Raw genomic sequence first — 7315 nt, 5'->3', positions numbered from 1 at the left:
GCACTGACTTGGAGACTGCAGTCTTTGTAATTCGAGAGCCATTTTAAACCACTCTGATCGCAGAAAAAGTTTTCACAAGCTGAACACAGAAAATGTCACGTTTGAAGACTAAAGGAAAGACTGTATTCATAACAAAAAAGTAAGAAAAAAATAAGCCAAATCTGACCCATTCCACGCAAAACTACTAAAACGGACTGGACAAAATTATGGGCACCTTCTCCAAATGGAAAAAATAATTGCATTCCAAGTTTTTGTGGAAAAGCATGAACAATCTCAAGGTTACAAGTCCATCTCCAGAGATCTTAATGTTCCTGTGTCCACTGTGTGCAACATTGTCATGAAGTTTACAGCCCATGGCACTGTAGCTAACCTCCATCGACGTGGACGAATGGTGGAATCAACTTCCAGGTAAATTCAAGCTGATGTTCAGGCACAGGGTACAACTGTGTCAGCTTGCACTATACCTCACCATCTGAATGAAAAGGGACGCTATGGTAGGAGACCCAGGAGGACCCCACTGCTGACACAGAAACAGAAAAAGCCAGATTGGAGTTTGCCAAAACTTATCTGTTGTGGACAGACTAAACACAATTACAGCTTTTTGGTAAAGCCCATCATTCTTTTTTCAGAAAAAGAAATAAGGCCTTAAATAAAAAAATCCAGTCTCTACAGTCAAACATGGTGGAGGCTCACTGATGTTTTGGGGTTGCTTGGCTGCTTCAGGCACTGGATGTCTCGACTGTGTGCATGGCATTATGAAATCTGAAGACTACCAAAAGAATTCTGGGGTGCAATGTAGTGCCCAGTGTCACAAAGTTGGGTCTCTGTCAGAGGTCATGGGTCTTACAGCAGGACAATGACCCAAAGCACACGTCAAAAAGCACCCAGAAATGGTTTCAGACAAAGCGCTGGAGAGTACTGGACTGGTCGGCAATGAGTCCAGATCTGAATCTCATAGAGCACTTGTGGCGAGATCTCAAAACAGCAGTTGGGAAAAGGAACCTTCCAATCTGAGAGACCTGGAGCAATTGGCGAAAGAAGAGTGGTCCAAAATTCCTGTAGAGAGGTGTAAGAAACTCATTGATGGTTACAGGAAGCTATTGATTTCAGTTATTTTTTCCAAGGGCTGTGCTACCAAATATTTATTGAGGGTGCCAATAATTTTGTCCAGTCCATTTTTGGAGTTTTGCGTGGAATGTGTCAGATTTGGCTTATTTTTCCCCTCCACTTTTCATACCAATACAAACAAAAGAAATAAACACGAGAAGGCCTAAACATTTGTAATTGCAACAATTTTCTGTGCAAAGTGGTGCATTATCTAACAGAAATCCAGGGGTGCCAATATTTTTGGCCATGACTGTAGGTCATGCTTTACAAAATCCCAGACTTTTCAAATTTTTTTTTTTTTTTTTTTTACTGGGTAGCCTACTCTGCATCACATATACTCTGGCATAATGTTTCAGACACTACCTGCATGGGCACACCTTGGCCTCCTTTTACTTCAATGGAAAATGTATCCACAACCTGAGTGGCAAGCTTTCAGTTGACAGGCATCAATACCACACTGAAGATGTCAGTCAGATCCTAAGGGGGACAAGGCATGACACAAAGTAAAGAACGCTGGCCTATACTGAAATTACAGGTATAAATTATACTAAAAAGGGCTAGAAAATGGGAGGGGTGCAAAAAAAGGTGAGGGCTCATATCCTTTCACATTGTGTATAACAATGGATTCATGTTCCAGTTGGACTGTGATCGTTAATGTGCAACAAAGCTTTGCCAGTCCTTTATAACATCCAAGGAAGTGCAAGGGGCCCCTATTTGCATACTGCCTATCCACACATTACACAAACTCCACTAAACATTTCTGGGAAAGTTTAAAAAGAAGAAACATACTGTAACATGCTTCTCTGGGCTGATCTAGAGAAGGAATAATATGTATTCTATAATTAAACAAAAACAATTTAATTAGAATTCATTTTATACAATCCTAAAATTGTCAAGGGAAAACACTTTAAAAAAAAAATGATGAAATAGAGTTCTTAGTGGTAGATTCAGATGGATGCGTGCACACACTTTTTTGAAAGGCTGGCTGTTTTCCATCTACATCAGGAATGGGCAAACTGGCTGCTTTACAATCTCCAGTCAATTCAATCCCAGCATACCCTGCCAAGCAATGGAGAGCAAGGCATAAAGAGACATGGCATTTCTCAAAAGCTGGCAGCCTAAGCTTGTCTAATTTAAAAATAATTTTTATCCTGCTGAACCACTTATTGAAGGTTAATAGGTTTTAGTGATACAAAGATGTGCCTGAGAGCTGTGGTAACATATCAGAAATGGAGATGATGTGTATGTGTACATGCAACAACAGTGTGAAGGATGTGAAGACAAAATATTTTAAGTGCTTAATTTTAGTTAATGACCATAACACTATGTATGTGCAATACCTATCAGTTAATTTCAGCAAAATGGCTATCATCGCAATATGTCACCCAGAGAAGTGAAACCTTTCCTAAGCCAAAAAAAAAGAGAAGGCTGCTATTATGGACATTCTTCTGAAAATGCTAGTTACCTGGCTATTATCCTTACCCACTGATCTGAAATAGGTATGCAGATCAAGAAAGCCAGAACAATGTCAGAACCCCTTATTTGCATACTTAATCAGAAGTCCGAGGATCAGTATGACAGTTAGGCAAATAGCAAAGGCAGAACAAGAAGTCAGCAATGGCAGCCATCACAGGTATATGTGGCAGACAGAGCCTCTGGAAATATCCATATCCTGGCACATATGGGCAATGCCCGACACTGTATAAATCACTCAATGTATGGATGGCAGGTTCTCAAAAATCAAGAATACATACTGACCTACAAAAAAAAAGGCCAATTATAATATTCCAAAAATATAAAACACAATGTTCTATATAAATATGCAGTCTAGTAATGTTTGCACAAAGATATACAGGTGAAACTTGAATAATTAGAATATTGCGCAAAAGTAATTGCAGTAAGTGCTGCAAAAGGGGCCCAAACCAAGTACTGAGTACATATGCATGCTTGTACTTTTCAGAGGTCCGATATTGTTCTATGTACAATCCTTGTTTTATTGATTGCATGTAATAATCTACTTTTTTGAGGTTGTGGATTTGGGGTTCTTGGGGTTTTCATGAGCTGTAAGCCATAATCATCACAATTATGACAAATCACAGCTTGAATTATCTTGCTTTGCATGTAATGAGTCTATCTCATATATTAGTTTCACCTTTTAAGTTGCATTAGTGAAATAAATGATCTTTGCACGATATTCTAATTATTTGAGTTTCACCTGTATAAGGTGTGCAGAGGTTATTAAAGCAGGTGTAATCTCAAAGCCATGGGTGATAATTCCCAGGAGCCATGATGCCAATACCTAAATTATTACAATGAGGATATAGCGGCTAGAGGCATTTCTATTGCAGCCAAAGAAAGTGTAAGTTTCCTGGCTCAAATATGTCCTCTGATTCCAAGACTGCTCTGGCAGTCCCCTGAATAATGCAATAATCTATTAAAATAAAAAGTGTGATTAAATATAACTTTTCATACTGAACCATTGTGTACTTGGGGTAGGCATTCAATGAGGATCTTCAGTTTTAGAAATATCATATATGTATCAACTAGTTTGATTAAAAAAGTTTAAGAGCTAGTTCTCCACAGAAATAGCCAACGTGACCCATAATTATGATTCTAGCTCAGGGTACCTCTTAAAACAATGTTTAAAGCATAACTGCAGCAAATGATAAAAAATATCATCCTCCCTGCATGCTTTTATTTCCGATTTATACTGAGCTTTGGGTGACGGGAGGACGCTAGTTTGTGTCCTCCCTTTACCCTTAGGAGAACTATGGGGAAAAGCCCTAACCCCATAGTTCTCCTTTAAGTCCTATTAGTTCAGTTCACACCATTACATTGCAGCAGTGTGCCCACAAAAAAAAAAAATATATATAGGCCTTGTATTTTGATACAGAGCAGTGTGTTGCAAAGCACTACACCGCATCGCAAAGTGCTGCAGTGCATACAGATGAGCAAAATGTAATTTTGTATTGTATTTGTCATTTCAATTATGTTACAAAAAAGCAAAGAGTGTGATGCATCTTTACAAAACATCACACTGCTGCTTTAGAGCGCACACCAGCGGTTCGGGTAAACGTGCGGTGCTGTTGTGAATGGGCCCTGCGTTGATGTTTTTCAGTAATCTGGAGACAGACTTTGTAGTATTTTACTGTAAGCCCAGGCTGACCTGGTGACGCACCACCAGGGGATGTGTCCATGACAGCTTGGGCTCACAGAAATAGGGGTAAATGGTGCTGGACGCCATTGAACCTGGAAGATGACCAGTGCTGAACTGCAGGGCAGTGAATCTGCACTGAGACAGCATCGGAGGAGAATACTCTAGTGAGGTTTTTCTTTTTGCCCAGCTACACAGTAGTTAAACAAATATATAAAAAATGGCCATATAAGTAAAGCCACAGTGTGCACTCTACCAGATACGACTTACTTTAGGGTCCAGTGACAATTTTTTAAACATCTGAATGACACTTTAAGCGCCTGCACTATATTTGGCAATGCAGCGCACCACAAAGCACAGAGCATTTACATCTGTGCGCTGTGCTACAAGGCAGGTGTGTTTGTTATTAGTGCACTGAAAACTACACAGCTGTCATCCTGTTCCCATTTTTTTTTTTATTTTAAAAAGGGAATAAGTCATTGAGCCAACAGCTTTCTGGTGGCAGCTGCCAATGTCTAACTTACAAAGCTGCATACTATTTACAAGAGAGTCAACTAACTCGCAGCAATGTTAAACAGGTGCTTATCTGCCCACCAAACAGAATGCAGCATGTGCTCAGAAAAGTATATAGCTCGATGAGAGATTTAATTTGAGGTTTGTAGCTGGGAGGAAGGCCACATTAACACGGACATGCACAGCCAAACAGCGTGCGCGTCTGTGGAGAAACCTGTGCCTGAGAGGGAACAGCTGCTGTGTGAAGCCTGCTTAATTCAATGACAGGACAAGGCTGCATGCCAACCCGAACTTGCACATCCGTACAGGTAAGGATGCACACACTTGTCTGTGAGAATGAGGCCTAAATGGCATTGCTAGAAGGAAAAAGGAAATTTAATGATGACCAATGCAGAACAGAGGAATGAAGGAGAGATGTCATGTAGGGAAGCCTGTCATTGAAAGACAACCTATTAGCTATAGTGATAATAGCTCTACAAATAAAATTATAACCCAATTACTAGGGATGCACCGATACCAAGTACCGTACTCGGTACATGTACCAATACTTTGAGCTCCAAGACTAGACTAGAGAACAATTCAAAACTTAGGAGGCAGCTGTCATTTGTAAGGAGCATACAGACTAATGATTTCAGGGCAGTGGTGGAGCGCCAGAGCTAGGTCCCAGCTGCAACCGCTCCAATCCTTGTAGTTCTCACGAAAATGCCAAGTATCGGCACTGGTACTCGAAAAGCATCGGTGCATCCCTACTAATAACATTTAATCTGATTAATATAATATTTCAGAGAAGTGAAAGATCCTCATTAAATGTTCGATTCTTAATTAAACAGAATAGGTAGCCTTAGAAGAAGCGTACCAATTGAAAAGTACCTCTTGTCTACAGTCAGTTGAAGCAGCTCATATGGCTCATCAACATAAACCAGTAATATCACAGGAGCAAGATCATTAGCTCAGTCCATATTGTCTACCTCCGCTATGTCAAGAGGGCAGGTACACTTTAAGCAGTGTAACACATTTTAAGGTAACTAGATGGAGACTGATGCCAATAAGGCAGGAAAAACAGCAACATAAGACATGGAAAACAAGTCTAAAAAGAAAAAAAAAATGCAATGAAACATTTAACTTACATGTAATAGAAGATATGTACAAAATTTTAAAAACCTGAACCTCAAAACATAAAAATGATGCTTTTTTTTTTTTTTTTACTTAAAACAGAATTAAATAAAATATCCATATTTGATGCATGGAGTTGCCGGATATGAAAGTGATTGTTTAAATGCCATGTATATTTTGCAAAGTTTTTTTTTTTTTTTTTCGGGTTATGTTAGGACCATAAATAGTCTCTATAAATACATTAGCTTCTTCATTGAAGAGAACAGCTATGGTCTCTTGTCAATGAAGAGGCTACAAGGTAAGAAAAATCATATACATATATATTTACATACAACAGTGACAACTAACAGTGGGTCTTCAGTCGGTATCTTCTGAACACTAAATCCATCTGCTCTTATCTAAATCACAGATGTCAGTGGTCATTTAAAGAACATCATGCAAAACTATTCATTTACATACGGGCCGAGAGTGATTGCGGCATCTGCCTTGTAAAGTTTGCTGTGAAAACCGGCAAACATGGCGTTTCTCTATTAACTCCCACCTATGTTTATGGTCGCCTACATCGGTCTCTTTGTTGATCAAACAGGTGCTCTTGATGGGATCAGCTATAAGATAAAGTGAACCTATGGACAGGCACATATCCACATATGCATAACCAGCAGGAAATTAGCTTTGAAACAAGTTCTTACATTCCTCTGTAGTAGCAGTCACTTCGGAGAAATTCACCCTCAAAGTTGACAAAATAAATCTTTGCTCATCTTCTCCCCGTGCATCCACTGGCAGCAGGGATTTGGCAGCCGGGAAAGCCTTCTGATGATAAACAAACATCAGGTGCTCAGTCTATAGTGCTTGCAGCTAGATGCCACTGAACATCTGTTTGTTTTAAAAAAAAAAAGCTTATTTACTATTCGCCAAGAATATGTCCATAGCTTGGCCACAGGTTCACTTTAACAGAGGATCTGCAGGGCTGCAAAACTTTACAGCATTATTTGATGAATTCCAACACCAGTGGCGCTGATCACCCTCCACACAACATAGAACTGATTTGGCAGGAGTTCTCTTAATCCGAGCTGGAGACTCACATGCTCACTGCTCCTCAACTACACTTAACAAAAACTGGGTATACTAGACAATGACTGAATAGAGAGCACTATCCACATACACAGTTTGTATTGCAGGCAAGGTAGAGGCATTTTTAAAGCTTTTGCACAGACTTCATATAATCAAATAAAAAAAAGTGTTGGCCTTTACAAGGTTCGACATGCTGAAATAAAAAAACAAAAACAAAAAAACAGTTTATGTATAAAAAAAGAAGTTCCGTTAAAAAATTCCAGCCATTGACCAAAAATATATATATATACTTTTTTTGTAACTGGAAGAGTATGATTAATTAAAATACACCAGTATGATCAGGTTGGAGCCCGATTA

This window comes from Nanorana parkeri, unplaced genomic scaffold, assembly GCF_000935625.1.
Source record: "Nanorana parkeri isolate BGI_ZX_2015 unplaced genomic scaffold, ASM93562v1 scaffold522, whole genome shotgun sequence".
NCBI classification, from domain to species: Eukaryota; Metazoa; Chordata; class Amphibia; order Anura; family Dicroglossidae; genus Nanorana; species Nanorana parkeri.
Note: the sequence above shows the minus strand (reverse complement) of the source record.